The following is a 16,761-nucleotide window of genomic DNA, read 5'->3' as shown; positions in this document are numbered from 1 at the left end:
GGAACCCCCATGGAATACCACAGGAATCTCCTCAACCTCTCAATCTCAACAGGTAAAGTACCACAGGCCTTCAAATCAGCTTACATCAAGCCGCTACTCAAAGACACAACAGGAAACGTAGAGGACTTATCCAACTACAGACCCATCTCCAACATACCCTACATAGCCAAACTGCTAGAAACGCATGTCTACAAAATAACCCAAGAATTCATAGAAGAGCATTGCCTACTAGACCAGGCACAAGTTGGTTTCAGACCAACGAGAGGAACATAATCAACTCTCCTCTTAATATGGGATGACCTAAAAACTAACGCAGACTCGGATACCAGTACCGCCCTGATTCTCCTTGATCTGTCCGCAGCTTTCGACACTGTCAACCACGACATCCTCATAAAGAGATTAGAAGGACTAGGGATAGCAGACACCGCCCTACTATGGATCAAATCCTTCCTAACAAACAGAACCGAAACCGTACGGATGAAACCTTTTAAATCCAAACCTAGAGACTCCACATGCAGAGTACCACAAGGATCATCCTTCTCCCCGCTCCTATTCAACATCTACATGTACCCACTAATCAAAACTCACCAAAAAACACAGCCTCACATGCTACAACTACGCTGACGATACTCAAATAATCTTCAACATACAAGACACCCAAGAAGAAAACACTACACTTGAGAATTGCCTTTGTGATATATTCAACTGGATGAACCTCAACCATCTCAAAATCATCCGAGGCAAAACAGAGATAATGATTGTCTCAAAAAAGGGAGGAGACATCAACTACATCCCCTGGCCAAGAGTGCTCGGCAGCACACCAGAACCATCAACTGTAAGAAACCTAGGGGTCCTGATGGATAACAACCGCACTCTAGAGCCTCAAGTAAACGCTCTACTCAAGAAATGTTTCTTCCTCCTGCGAGCAGCAAAAAGGATCCTACCGTTGCTGTCATTCACCAACAAAACACTTACCATCATCGCTCTGATCATGTCCAGAGTAGACTACGCCAATAGCCTATACCTGGGCATGCCAGAACGACTTCTAAAAAAACTGCAACGCATACATAATGCAGCAGCCAGACTCCTCCTCAAGCTACACAGAAGAGAACACATCACACCCATGCTAAAAATACTACACTGGCTACCATTAAAACAGTGAATAAAGTTCAAGTCCATGTGCATCACGCACAGAGCAATACACAAACAAGGCGCAGAATTCCTTAGCGATAAACTACGCCTACACCAGCCGACAAGAATACAGATCAAGCACCGACATACTCCTGGAACCAAAACCCTATAACAGAAGAAAACTCCGAGGATCCTCTTTCTCTCAGCAGGCACCGAAAACCTGGAATGATCTACCTAAGAATATACAGAACACAACAAACCACCTAGCATTCAGGAAACTCCTCAAATCATGGCTCTTCACGGTGTAACCACAACAGCGACGCACTAGAATGCCCACCCCATTAGAACGACGACGAAAATAACACCAACCTCGGCCACTCTCAAAATGGACAAACACTGAACCCAAAGAACCAACCACACGACAGACCATAAGATGTCATGGGAAATAGCCACAAAAGGAGGTCTCCAGAGACTGATCACAAACTCAGACCCAGACGAAAGCCTTAAATTACTCATCCACTCCCCCCACCCCGGACGTACCATATCCACACCGGCAGATGCATTTAGATAGAAGTGTCCACTACACCAGCCGCAGCACCCATGGAGGAGAATAGACACCCAACCCACATTAATCAATCCATCAGCATAAGAACACCTACAGAGCTCGCTAGAATAGAACAGCAAGGAGCAATCAGAACACTTATGAAGCGCGTTAGAACAGCACAGGGAGCTCCTCACACAAACCAAACCCTGCCAGGCGTAACCCCTTTGCCCACCCTGAGGAGATTGGGAGGATTGGCAAGCGCCACACTCGGACAGATTTCTGAACTTTTGTTAAACTTCATACAACCGACTAACAAAAAACTCAGCATTTCTGCAGACTTATCTCACTCAAAAATCTCACACAACCATCTCTCGCACAACAACCCGCACACACTTCACAACACCGCAACAACACATAAGCAACACCAACAGCACACGAGGATTGACATCGATCCGATACTCACACTGAAGCTCAGCACCCGGTGTATACCGATTTGAAGCTGCCAACAGAACACCACTCCTCTCACTATCCTACTCCTGCTTCACCTAACCCATCCCACCTTCTCATTTGCAGATCCGCCTGGGGACCAACTCCGTTGGTGACGGTGCGCGGTACAAATACCTTTAACATTTAACATGGGCAACTCTCGAGACTGTCATAAAAAAATGATTCAATCTGGAACAAACTTATTTATATGACCAAAAGTCATATCAGAGGACTCAGCTAAAGTATTGAGTGGCATAATGTCACTTAATCATGCATCTCCTTGGACTACCTCTCTACATTTGCTACATTGTACCAAACAAGTAGAATCGTGAGGTAAACAGAAAGCACTTGTATATTTAAAAAAAAAAGTGGTTGTTGAAAATGATTAAATAGCCCACATAGTAATATGGGTTTGCAGAGGCAACAAGCAAAAGATTGTTAGCCCCACCACGCTACATATAGCTGTTGGTGTTGGGTAGTGGGTTAAATGCAATGCAATTGGAGAAGTAACAAGATCCATGGCATGCTATGTACTGGGGAGGAGGCTCACTGTCTAATATAACTAGCTCACATTTTAATAAGGGGATATGTGTTTAGTGACACGTTTCCTCCGTAATTAAGGTGGACAGGACTGTAATATCCACTGCATCAGGGTGCGAGAAAGTCACGCTATGTAGCGTCTATGACGTCATCCCGGCACATTAGACCTATAAATATGACAGCAATCATGTTTTTACCACACAGCAGTCGATCTTAAGCAGCAGAGTTAGCGAACAGGTAAGAAAGGCTCTGTAAGAGGGAAGGTGATGATGGGGGTAATAAATATGCAAATGCCTCCTTGGGTTATCTTTCAGCTGCCCCTTGACAGGATTATTCTTAAGAGATTCTCGTGGACAGCCCGTGGAAAATTGGGAGCCAGAAAAACTACTTAACCCTGGGTGATAAGATTCCAAGTGACCACAAGTGAGTGGGTTCTTCTATTTTCTGGCCCGACCGAATGGATTAAGGGAAGCTACTAGGTATAACTAGATTGGTCATTGGATGCCTGATCCTGTGCAGTCTTTGTTCTTCCCCTATCATTTTTAGCAAGCAACAGTGCAGCATGATGCTAGACGACAATGGAAATAGAAGCCATATGATGCAAGAGCACCTCAACTTGAAGTAAGCATGTAGGTGAGACTACAGAGAAATTGTGGACATACAGAAGTAGACGCCTGTTGAGGGTGTTTTTTTCATTTTAGAGTAGCAAGTGGAAGAAAGCCTGCTTATTCTGGAACTAGGAAGGCAGGAAAACAACATTAATGGTTGCAGGTGGCTGAGAGACGTGTGATTAGACGAGGTCACCCAGGTACATTACCTTTCATGTATTTTCATTTATCTATGCACCTCTGGGGAAAGAGCGATTATTATGGTCATCTATGAGACCTAAGGAGCTGGAAATGTGTCTTTGTCCCAATAGGGATCCTCAGCAAAGAGCAGGGAGACGGAAGGCTGCAGGCAGCGGTCTTCGACACTGCTTATACACACATGAGGACTATGCCCCTGATGAATGTCCGGCACGGTTAGGCCACGAATGCCAGAAACGTGTACAAGTTGGACTGAGAGACACTGTGTGAATGTTGGGTAGTTAGCCAACAGTTGTGCAAACCTGATGGTTTAGACATTGGGAATTAAAAATAGGTTTGCATTATGATGTGCAATGTTTTGTAACGCAATACCTCACAGTGATTTGTTTAATTAGGTTTTTAGCATGACATTTGATTGTTTTATGCTTTATTATTGTATGTTTTATAAAAATTGAGTTACTATAGACAATTAAAGGAGGGATGTCTAGTCTTATATTTGTTTAAAAGACGCACAGTGAAATGATGAAGAAAACCTTTGACACAGTAGGAAGGTGGGAGACTGCGTTTTGGGTCCAGCCAGTGTGAGATAGGTGTATGTCTAAACCTCAATCATCTATTCGTCAGAAATCTCAGGGTACAAATTGAATCTGGCCAAATCTGAAATTCTCCCTCTTGGTAGCTCTTTCATTTCAGACAGTATGGATACTTTTGGAATGCCACTATGCACAACAAGCTCCAAATACCTTGAATTTTTGCTGCTGCAAGTAACCCAAACTTGTAATGGCTGCTTTCTGACAATGCTCCGGCAGCACTGGGTGAAGGCACAACCACAGTGCATCGAGCAGAGCATGGAAGTATGGAAGAATCAGCCTAGCCCACCTGAACACCCACTGTGGCAGTGGTGGGATGTTTGTGGGTGCGAGCGGTCCACGGGAGGAGACAGAGCCCATCTGCAGGCATCTGAGGGGAGCTAGCCGCAGGGATTAAACACCCCAAGGAAGAGAATCCAGCTTTTCAGTAGGTTAAAGGAACATCAGGTATACGTGGCATGCCCCCAGGAGGCGCATCTGAGAAGAAGGGAGGAATCCAGGCGTAGGCCTCCAATATTTCCTGCACCAATATTTTCCCAATTACAAGCAGTGGCGGGAGGGGGTGTCAATACGTGTAAGTTCGTGAATACACGTTAGATTGGAAAGTTTTAAGGCCAATAAGGAAGGAAGATAGGTTATATATCTGGACAACTAAATGGCACCCAAGTAACCAGAATGCCTGTATGTGGCCCAGTATATGCCAGAACGAATTTAGCTGCTCCTTTATAGAACTTGGGGCATTCGCCGCTGAGCATAGAATAGTAGTTGGAGACCAACTTGCCCCAGGATACGAACTGGGAGGTGCCAAAAGTCTATCAGAGCATCATCCAGCCCTGTAGGGATCTTCTGCGCAGAATGCTGAGGCTGAGTTGTTGGACTCTTGGAGGCACGCATCACATCCATTCCAGGATTGATTACATGTTCATTAGCAAAGAGCTTCTCCCTGTTACCAAGGTTAGCGTAGGGGACATATAATTCTCATATACCACAGTACAAAAAACCTTAGCATTCCGCCTGCAGGAGCCAAACCCAAGCAGTGGAAACTCAGCCCTGTGCTGCTGAACGACCTGGCAATTTGCAAGGAAGTCGGAAAGACAGCTTGGCCTTCGTTGAGAACAATCCCCCCACAGTTGCTTTTGGCGATGACCCAATGGAACATATTCAAGGCGTATATGAGGGGCATTCTAATACCCAAAACAGCTAAAGCTAATACATTAAGGAGAGCACCGCTGAATTTTGATTAAAGGGCTGAGAGAGTGTTCAGGGTCAAGGGTACCTGCTGCACATTTCAGGAAATCCAGAGCATACGATTTCAAGTTAATATACTAGCTTCTAGGGCAAAGCTCTCGTTACTGAAGGCAAAACAGCATTACTTTGAAAGCGGCAATAAAGCTGGTACAATAATGGCATGGGAGCTTAAACAGAATAGATCCAGGTAGATGAAAGGTTGGGAGAATGAGGAACACGGTAAGAGAAGCTTAAGGCCTTCAAGGAGTACTATTGAACCCTATGTTCATATGAGCGCCCATGTCCTGAATACATTGAGCGGTTTCTGGATGGCTAACCACTCAATCTGGTCCCAGCGGAGCAACAGAACCTTCTCAATAGGGATATCTCCAAATAACTTACTCTCGCTATATCCACCGCTAAATGGGGGAAGGCAACCAGGCTAGACTGCTCTCTACTCCTTTTATAAAACATTTGCAAACAATCTCCTTCCCCACCTATATAAATGTTATCCTATATGGAGAAATGGTATCTCATCGCCCACCATATGAGGGTGCAGGGGGGAGAGGGGGGTTTAGACAAGGATTTTGTTGATCCACAAGGAATGTAGTGATCCTGCCCCCTGCCAGTCATACTGCCCTATAGCATTGCTAAATACAGACATTCAAATATACACCAAAATCTTGGCATTGTGTTACCATACCTGGTTAGACCTGACCAAGTGGGATTCGTCAAAGGGAGACAGGAGGCATGCAATGTTGGGAAAATAGTTCAGTTGATTGACATTGCGGGTACGACCCAAGTACCCTCAATGATCCTTGCGCTTGACCATGTAGAGTGCTCCTTTCTCAGGTCAGTGATGGGCAAAGCAAAGCTCAGAGATAAATTCACATAGGGAGTGTTTACGACATACTCCCTCCCATGGCGAGGGTCTCGACAAATGGCTCTCAACTCTCTAGGGGCACCAGACAGGGTTGCCCTCTCTCTGCTGTTCTTTGTCACAACAGTTGTCTATTGCTGTGAAAAATAGGATGGACACTTCCATCCATAGTGTCCATTACGTTTTGGGGGTGGGAGGATTCGTAAGATAGCCCTGTTTGCAAATATTTTTACCCTGCCGACAGTGAATCTGCAATCCTAGAGCGGTCTTTGTACTCTCAATTCATTACAGGTTTTAAGATAAACCTGGACAAATGGGGGCCTGTAAATGTAAACCCGAGTCTGGACTCTGTATCCAGTCTGCATGAGATTGCTCCTTTTAGGTGTCTCGAGGGAAGCATCAAATATCTGGGCATTTATCGGACAAGGCACCATTCCGCCCTATATATAGCCAATTATGCTCAGCTCTGAGACAATAAGGGAAGATCTGCACTTGAGGCGTACTTGTGCAATATCTTGGTTTGGCAGAATGACCTTGGTCAAAATACATTTTGCCCAGGCTGTTATATGCCTTCCAGGCCCTGCCAGTGTACATCCCGACCCAAGAGATTAGGCCGCAACAGGAGATCATAGCCTTTGTATGACAGAATGCTATGCATACAGTTGAGTGTGACTTTATATAGGACTAGAGATAAGGGCTGGCATTTCTAAACATTAAAAGATACTACCAAGCAGCCCAGTCGAGAATCCTGCAGAATTGGGTGAACTCTTTCTCGTAAGGGTTTCAGGCTGCCGGAGGTGGTGGTCTTTGATATATGCCCTGGCTACTGAATAAAGATAGGCCCCTGAGCCTGTATGTATATAAACTACTAGAACTACTCTACAGGTGTGGGACTGTATACTATCCAGGAAAGGTCTCAACGTTCCCATCTCTACTGACCCCTATACATTTCAACCATATTTTCCAACCAGTATATGATGGGAAAGAGTTCAACAAATGGAGGTGGGGAATATATGTACCACCCATTGGAGCAAGGACGAGTTAGATCCTTTGAGTCTTGCAAGGAGATGTTCGGTTTGAAGGTGAGCAGTACAACTATTGCCAGCTAGGAAGTTAGGCCCAACAGCCACATAAAGTAGTAGTTATACGTCCCGACAATTGGAGAGAATATTCTCCTCTGATAAATCTCCAGGGGTATTATCAGGATTGTATGTCTGCTTGAACTCTGGCATCAATGAGGGCCTGCCCTCCTACACCCAAGCTTGCCACAAAGATTTAGGGAGGACGCTACCGGACAAGAAATGGATTAAGATCTGGAGAGGGTTACACAAAACAACCCCTAGTGAGCAATACTCCGAGAAAGGGTACAGGTTCCTAGGCAGAGCCCAAATTAACAAACCAAGCACATGGGCTCAGGAAACGGTGGCTTATGTTGGCAGGGATGCGGAGGCACAGGCACGTACATGCACATATGGTGACACTGCCAAACGCAGACCTATTGGTCTGAGCTCTTGGGCTTACTGAACAGGATTACTGACTCCTTGTTGTCCATAGAACCCTCATTTTGTCTCCACGGGCCTGATTGATGACTCAAATTGGTGGCCATCGTTCGGTGAGGCGCATGCTCCACGATAGATCAGATGCGTATGTGGTCCCCGTTGATGGATGGTTACATACGCTGAACAAGATCTGTTGCCCTTCAGGAAATGGTGTCTTTCTTGAATATGTACTAGTGAACAATAAGGATTATGCCTGTACTACGCGACTGAGACACTGGGTTTATTGGAATGAGCGTAATGCTTCTTATGCTGGCGAGGGCTCACATAGGGCTAAGCAGTTTTTGGTGGTTCAACATCCCCACAGGGACCCTGGAAATGGATGGATCAATGCTCTGCTGAGTTGGGTGAGGTAGTCTGGACTTCCCTGCGCCCTCTCCCCCACCATTCTGATGAAAGTGGTTAATTGTATGCATAAAACAGCAATACAAAAGAGATCTGAAAACAAAACACTAAAAGCAGAATATTTTATAAAGATGTATTCTATTGCGCAAATGCTCTTGATAGGCAGTTGCCAATAGGTTTCAGAAGGACCATTAACCAGGCTTGGTTTAAAAAAAAAAAAACGAAGTTCTCATGCACAAATAAACTAGATAAGTGATCCTAATGGTAGTGATCAAATCGAATGTAGGAAACTAAAGGGACTAGCTGTTTCCAGGTGACAATTCACCAATCTTGAGCTTTCTCCAGGTTGCCTCATCTACGGGGTCACGCAGTCAAATACGTGTTTGCCAGAACCAACCTTTAATGGCAGTTGCACAACCAGAGGAGAGAAGGGGGCATTTTGCCCTTTTTTCGAAAACAGCTTTTAAATTATTTTTTTACAAAAATTGTATTTCATTGACCTAATGATCACTTATTGAACATGACAACATTGCAGCAAGTCTTTATCAAATTGCATATGGCTTCGAAGAACCTTTGCAATAAAAAATTACAACATAACTAGGAAACAAAACTAAAATGTTAAAAAATACACTGGTAAGAATGTTGCAGATTGCATAGTTAAAGTTTTAGAAATTACACTAATAGGATAGTACAGATTAAAATGTGCACAATTGCATGCGATTGACTTAATTCATTATAATTTAAAAGAAGCCGATTTAATTAGTAGGTGAAAGTACAGTAGCAATCTGGATCGATAGGTCTAATGAGGATTCATCAAGTATTCTTCCCCAAAACCCCTCTGTTTAAAAGGCAGGCATCATGTACATATCGATTAAAAAGATAATATCGAAGTTCAGCCAAATCCTTACACTCAATTACAAGGTGTTAGTTTCCACGTTTTTCGCACAGTACCTACATGCGCTGTCAGAACAGGGATGCCCGGTCTTACACCCAGGACGACTTTAATTGGAAGCAGATTCAAATTAAAACGCAGCTCATCAAACCTATGCTTTCTGGAAGGTTGCTGTTTGAGGTAGAAAGGTAATGTATTTAGGGCTCTTACTTCATACCTTAAATGAGAAAAGGTGGTTTATTTCATTTATATAGAGCACCAAACCCTTAGGCATCTAGGGCAGTACAGCATAGTAAATAGTTACAATAGCAGAAATAAAAACCTTTACAAGGTTAACAGGCAGTAATTACAAGTGCAGTTCAGATATATACATATTCGCAGTTAATGTGTTTGTCATGCCTCATTAAAAAAAGAGCCAGGTTTTTACATTTTTCCTGAATCTGTAGTTGGATGGTTCAGCTCTTGAATTAGTTTTATTTGTAGTGCGCACCTTGCCCCGGGGCATCTGGGCACATGTTTAAGAGGCAGTTACAAGTTACAGAAAATAGATACAATATACATTTTACACATTTACATAAGGTTCTGAGCATCAAATAGCGAGGAAAGGAACAAATCTAAGTATACAGTAAAACAGTCTATGTACAATGAGCAATCGGTAATGGGATTAACGGATGTAAGGATTATAGAGAGGAGGCAAGAGCATCCCGTTCATGTAACCACAATTTGGTTTCAGCTTTGAAGGAGTGGATGTAAGGAACGTTTCTGAGAGCATTAGGTAGGGTGTTCCAGAGCTTAGCCGCGAGGACTGGGAAGCTCGAGCCTCCGGCTATCTGTGGCTTGAAATTAGGAATAGTCAGAGTGTGAACCTGAGAGGATCTTAGTGGTCTAGTTGCTTTGTGTTGGATGAAGCGAGTGGATAGGTAACCCCGGGCTGCGTTGTTCTGGGCCTTGTGTGTTAGAACAAGTGCTTTAAGGGATATGCAGTGGGTGATGGGTAACCAGTGCAAGTTCCGTCTAGTGTTAGATATGTGGGAAAGCCTGGGAACGTTGAGAGCTGCCCTTATGGCGTTGTTCTGTGTGGCCTGGAGTTTATCAATGTTTCTTTGACTAGTCCCTAGGTAGAGGGCGTTGCAGTAATCGATTTTGGACATGATGAGGGTTCTGGCGAGAATCAGACAGTTCTCCGTTGTCAAAAAGGGGCGACATGCTGTAATCAATTTACAAGTATAGGATGACGCTGAGACAACTGCGTTGGTTTGTTGATTGAGGGACAGAGTAGAGTCTAGATATATTCCAAGTGTTTTTGTGACGTTGGAGACTTTGATATCATTCCAGCCAATGAAGGAATTGTATTTGGGGTCAAGGTTAGCGAGTTTGTATTGAGAACCAAGAATGATTAATTCTGTCTTTTCATCATTAAGGCAAAGTCCATGATGAGCCATCCAGGCCTGGATGACAGTGTAGATTGCATTGAGTGCTTTAACATCCGTTGCATAATCGCCAGTGATGGAGATGAGTATGTGGGTGTCATCTGCATAATTAGTGTAGGAGACACCCAGATAGTCAAGTATATCAAAGAGCGGTTTAGTAAACATGTTATAAAGTGTGGGAGATGCACAAGATCCTTGTGGAACTCCGCACGGGACGTGGGTTGGATCAGCTGCGGCTAGGGGAGAGAAGACCCTCATGGTTCCGTTTGCCAGAAAAGAGCTGATCCAAGATGTGGCTGCGTCAGAGAAGTGGGCTGCAAATTTGAGGTGGTGACAGAGGATTTGGTGATCAACCAAATCAAAGGCTGCTGAAAGATCAAGGAGGAGCGGGAGCGCCACTTTGCCCTCATCTTTCAGCTCCTCGATTTGTGTTTTCAAATTAATTAAGGCTGTCTCTGTACCGTGTCTGGGACGGAAGCCATATTGTCTAAGCCCTAATAGATTGTTGGTTTCAAGATAGTCCTGGATTTGGAGATAGGCCGCGCGATCCAGAGTTTTGCGAAGGTAAGGCACCGTGGTGATGGGCCTATAGGGATTACTGGGATCGAGATTAGGTTTTTTGATTAACGGGATGACCCAAGCATCCTTAAGGTTGTCCAGTACAGTGCCCAATTCGAAGGAGGCATTAATGAAGAAGGTAATGAATTGGGTGAGATGTGCAGCTTCCTTTATGATCGGTGCAGGGCAGGCATCAACTTGGCAATTGGAAGGCTTAAGCTTTGTTATATTTTTGACTTCCTTGATAGTGAGGGGTGAATGTTTAGGAGAAGGGGTTTTGTAAGACGGGGGTTACCCGTTGAGTCAGAGAGGTAGCTTTTTTAGTATTGATTTTGGCTTGGAGCATGGCAATTTTGTCAAGCAGTGCCTTTTGAATATTGGAGCACCATTCAGTGTCTGGGGTGCACGTATCAAGCGGGGCGACAGGAGACTCCAGTTCCATAAGGATCTTAAAGAGTTCCTTGGTATTTGGTATATCTTAGGTCGGTAGGCAAGGAGCTCCATAGTTTGGCTGACAAAACAGGGAAGCTGCTACCTCCAGCTTTCTGTAACTTGAATCTAGGTATTTTGAGACAATGTAGGTGTTGGGATCTTGTGGGTTGGCCTGATGGGTTCCTGGAGAATTTACAAGATAGGTATCTAGGGGCTGAGCTGGAAAGGCATGTGTGGGTTGTAGTTAAGATTTTAAATGCAAGTCTGCCTTTGACAGAGCCATTGGGCGTTGCGTCTTTCTGATATGTGCTGGGCTCTTAGGATGTTAAGCGCTGTTCTTAACGCATTATTTTGTATTTGCAATTTTTTACATCGTGCTTGCTCGTCCCTAGGTACACGGCGTTGCAATAGTCTATTTTAGACAAAATGAGAGCTCTTGCCAAGGTAAGGCAGCTCGCGGTTGACAAAATGGTTTGCACACATTGATAAGTTTGCGCGTGTAAGCCGTAGCAGAGGCTGCAGCATTAACTTGTCTAGTTAGAGTTAAGGCAGAGTCCAAGTAGATTCACAGTTTTCACTTCCTTAGAAACTTTTTGGTTGATCCCATCTATATTAAAGTATTTGAACAATGTGTTTAGGCTTGTCTGGGAGCCAATAATGAGTAGCTCCGTCTTATCATTAAGACAAAAACCATGTGTGGCCATCCATGCTTGGATAACAAGGTAGATTGAGCAAAGTAGTCAGTGTCAGTCACCTGTGATGTGGAGGAGAATTTAGGGGTCATCTCCATAATTCGTGTAGGTGACACCCAAATTGTCGAGATCAAACAGGGGCTTGGTAAAAATATTGTAGAGCATAGGAGAGACACAAGAACCCTGGGGTACTCCACAGGTGATCGTCGTAGGCTCAGCTGCCACTGTTGGTGCAAATACCCTCATGGTTCTGTTGTCCAAGAAGGATTTTGTCCAGGCGGAGTCTTGGGGTGAGGAATAGGCTGCTGTTGAGATGTGATTGCAAAGGACATAATGATTGACTAAATCAAATGCGGGCGATAAGCCTAGTAGAAGGAGCGCTGAAAAGAACTGTTATTGGTCTATAGTTCGTGGGAATGTTCGGATCAAGACTAGGTTGTTTTTTTTATAATGGGAGGACCCACGCATCCTTTAGATTGGCAGGGACAATACTGGTTTCAAAGATGCATTTATGAGTGTGGCGATGAAAGGCGCTGTGTCCTTAGCTGCCTCCTTGATAGTTGTTGCTGGGCAGGTATCTTGACAGATTGAGACTGGTTATTATATCCTCTGCTTCGCGGATGGTGACAGGGGCGAATTTGAAGAGGTTGCAAGCAGTTGCTGAAGGAGCTTGAGCTATCTGAAGGGGCAAGTCTGTTGCAAGACTCAGCTTTTTTGTTTCAGTTTTCGTTGTAGGAGCAAAATTTTGTCAAACAGTGCAAGTCTAGTCTTTGGTGCAAGTTTCAGTGTGAGGAATGGGGAATTGTAACTCTCGAATGATAGTGAATAGTTCTTTAGTATGTGAATTGGCTGTCATTGTAAATGTCACTTTTTGTTCAGTAAATCGCAGTTTTGAAGATCTTAGAAAGGTTTTTCTTTATTCAGTGGAGTAAGGTTATTGATGGATTCAGCACTTATTTGTACCTACGCAAGGCTTTGAGATTTGGGGTGAACCAGTTTAGCTGCACACAAGGCTTTGCGCATTTCTAAAGGTGCTATTTTGTCGATAGCCTGTTGTATAGTTTGGTTATATAATGTGACTAAGGCCGAGGGGTTGTACTGCTGTAATGGTGATTGGTAATGGGATGTAGTAGAGGTAATAGTTTCTCTACAGTTATGTTTCTGGTGAGAGCTGGAAGTACTAAAGAATTTGGAGAGTTATATTGTGTACAATATTGTAAGGTGAAGGCTAGGATGGTCAGTCCATTAGCAAGGTTCGTTAGATAGGATATTGGTGTTGCAGTTTAAGTCTGCTATCCAGTCTAAGATTCTCCCTTTGTTGTGAGTAGGCATGTTAATGCGGTGGGTGAAGCCTAATTCTGTGATGGTGTTGGAGTGCCAAGGCATTGGCATTATTCGTATCATGGAGGCCCAAGTTAAGGTCTCCCAACAGCATAATTTGTGACCCTGGTTTGGCGTTTACAGTGAGTAGTGTGATATCTTCCTCGAAGGTTGGGGTCTGCTGGTCTATAGATGAGGTGGCTAGATATTGTGCTCGAGGCTGTGAGTGACTGAGACGTTCTGCAGAAGGGAGTACAAATTTATTTGAGAACCTTACCCAGGTCATTAAAGGTATATATTAAATACAAAAGGGGCCCGACAACCCTCGAGAAGTCCGCAATGAGTATTTACCCATCTCCTTTAGTTACCATTCTGATCCAGCCTCACTTTGACCTTAGTGTCCGAGTGAAGTTCAATTAGTATGCTCAAAATGCCATCAGGGCACCCTAAATCTGAGTTTTTTGCCAAAGAATAGAATGATTTACGCAAATGCCTGTGAAATATCTAAGGCCGCCCAATATATCCTCTTTTTTCCAATATTGCTTTTTTTGCAGGAGATGTATTGCAAAGCAATGAGAAGTATTTAAACCTGGTCTAAAGCCAGATTGATATTTATCTATACAAACGTTGTTCAAAGCCCAGGATTGGAGTTTTGTTAAAGTGCACCAAACATTTTACTCTAGCCATCCAATAGTGAAATCGGACGATAGTTTGATGGAATTAACCTATCGCCCTTCTTATAGATCACAACAGTTAAGCCTTTCTCCCATGAAGGCAGAAGTGTATTGTTTTAAAATCTCCTGAAATAAGAGTTAAAAATGCAGAAGAGAGATTAACATTTGATTTTAAGGTTGCATTCGTCAAATCATCTGGCCTTGGAGCATTTGAATCTTTGCTCTTTTTAATTACATTTTTAATTTTCCTGCCAGGGTGCATCTTAAAAGGGGTCCACTGGACCTGCACTATTTTCATTGTACAAATATGAACGGTGTGCCTTCCAAGTCTCAGCTTGAACAGATCTTTGAAAGAGTGGTTCTTTTATCAACCTCCAAAATGCATGCATCTTTAAGATAATGGTACTTGTCATAGCTTCAGCGTTAGCAAACAGCTTCAGCGTCAGCAATATAAAAGGGCAAAGCGATGTCCTTATACCACATTTTTTAGTTGAGAACTTTTGCACGTTTAATGTAATTTTTAAGATAATTTTCTGAAGCTTTCCACAAAGATCTCAATGATCTGTTCAGTATTCTCATTCTCAGAGAGATGGGTTATATTCATCGCCATAGGCAGCTTTACTTTCTGTAGCCTTTGTGGTTTGCATACATCTAAATTTCAAAGGGCTGATTGAATTGCGCCATCATAAGGACAAGTGCAGAGGAATAATCAGTCATCGTGGATCCCTCAGTTTAAGATGGTTTCATTAAATCATAGGGGTGGTCCTGGTCTCCACACTACAGAATGGTTTCTTAGATTGACAACCAGTTGTTACTTAGGAATCCAGGGTTAATGAAGTCTGCAAGTCTATGTCAAGATTAACAGACTGATCACTAGAGTTCATTTTAATGTTTAGATTAGTACATCTCCAGTACGAGTCTTTAGATAAGATGTTATCCAATGTTGATTTTAAGGAACTGTTCTCTTCAATGTACATGGAGGGATATCGTTAAACAGGTTTTCATTTAACAAAAGGTATGTTCCGTGATTTTAGGATCCAGACCTTCACTGTTAAAATCTCCTAAAATAATTATATCTAATGGTGAGATTTCCAGTGACTCAATTCTTTCATAAAAATGTCCACATTTCCAGGTTTTGGGTTAAAATACATGTTAAATACATAACAGAGGGGGCTGGATACATCAGATCCTGCAATAGGGGAGGGGATGGACAGCTTCACCAGTTGGATATCTCTCCTGTTCGTAAAAACAACCTTATCCATCTTAAGTCCCACCCCGCGTTTTAGGGCGCAAAGTAAACCACCAGCAGTACGCCATGCAGGCCCTGTGTTGCTTCTTCAACAAAGACTGTATAGACATCTAAAATGGGGAGACCAGTTAACCACGTTTCCTGTGAACAAAAATGAATAACCCAGAAGACAGCCAGACACCAGAGAAATGTGCCCTCTCCAGTTCCAGGGGGTAATCAGTGTTACTTCTGTTCAATTTAATCTTGGTTGATCCAGTCCTCCACCATGGAGGGCTGATAAAATGGAGTTCGTCTTAAGTAAGCACTGGTTCCGATTCGATCTGGTTGGAAACCTTTCTGGTGTTACACTCAGTGTTTTTAAAGTTTATCATAAGCGACTGGCAGGGAGCCACTTTAGCCGTTGATAGTACAGCAGGAGATTCTGGAGCTGGTTCGCTCTCATGCGATTATTTTCCAGGTCCGGGGAATGGACTACATCGTAGCCCATTGAAAGAAGTGACTCCAGCACAGAATGGACCAGCGATCTGATCAATCCAGAGAAAAAGTGTAGTTTGACCAGATCCAATCTAGCTTACCTGATAAATTCAACCTGATCAATGTGTCTAGAGGATAAACGAATATTAGGAATTTCGAAAAACAAGGCCATTATGTGGCTTCGATTTAAGGGCTAGGTCTGTGCTCACAAAGACCTGCTTCAGGATCAGAATATGATCTTCCAAGAAGATGGTATTCAATTCTTGCCCCTTCTTTGTACGTGTTGCTTCAAGGTCTTGTTTCGACTGACAGCTCGGGGTAGGTCAAAGTTCTGGGCTTCTGGGTTCCGCAAGTTCTGTATTGCAATGTACGGCTAAGGAGCGATCCTCGCCATTCCTCTTGAGACTGCGAGGAGGAATTTTCTATCATCTGATTCAGAAGCTTGTGCTAGCAGGGAAGAAGTTAAATGCAGTGGTTTATCATGCCCCAATAATGCTGGAGCCAAATTTCTCAACGCCCCCCTTTTTTCCTCCATGGGAAGGCCGAGTCAACAGCGAGATTTTTGTTAGGGTAGATACTATACATCAAATCTTCATATAAGTAACACATGGTTTCGTTTGGGCGATTCCTTCATCAATTTGACCCAGTTTTGGATTCACTTCATCACATGCTTTGCTAATCCCAAGTGGAGGTGTTAGGGATAAGAGTTTCAATGTTGGTATAGTCAGATTGTGGGGGACAAAAATGGAAGCTAGTGTTAAGGATCTAGAGGTAGGGTTGGACTGCAAAGCTAGGATGGGAGGAGGTTGGGTATCTACTGAAACCGCCAAATCCCTTACCAACATCGTTGGAAGGATAAAACACCTTCAACATTAGCCTGTTTTGATCTGCCAGCTCCCCTATGCTCTCCATTTCTGAATGGGCTGTTAGAATAC

Source organism: Ambystoma mexicanum, chromosome 3q (assembly GCF_040938575.1).
Source record: "Ambystoma mexicanum isolate Mex_15411 chromosome 3q, UKY_AmexF1_1, whole genome shotgun sequence".
NCBI lineage: Eukaryota > Metazoa > Chordata > Amphibia > Caudata > Ambystomatidae > Ambystoma > Ambystoma mexicanum.
The sequence above is the reverse complement of the archived record's forward strand: the minus strand, read 5'-3'. Positions refer to the sequence as shown.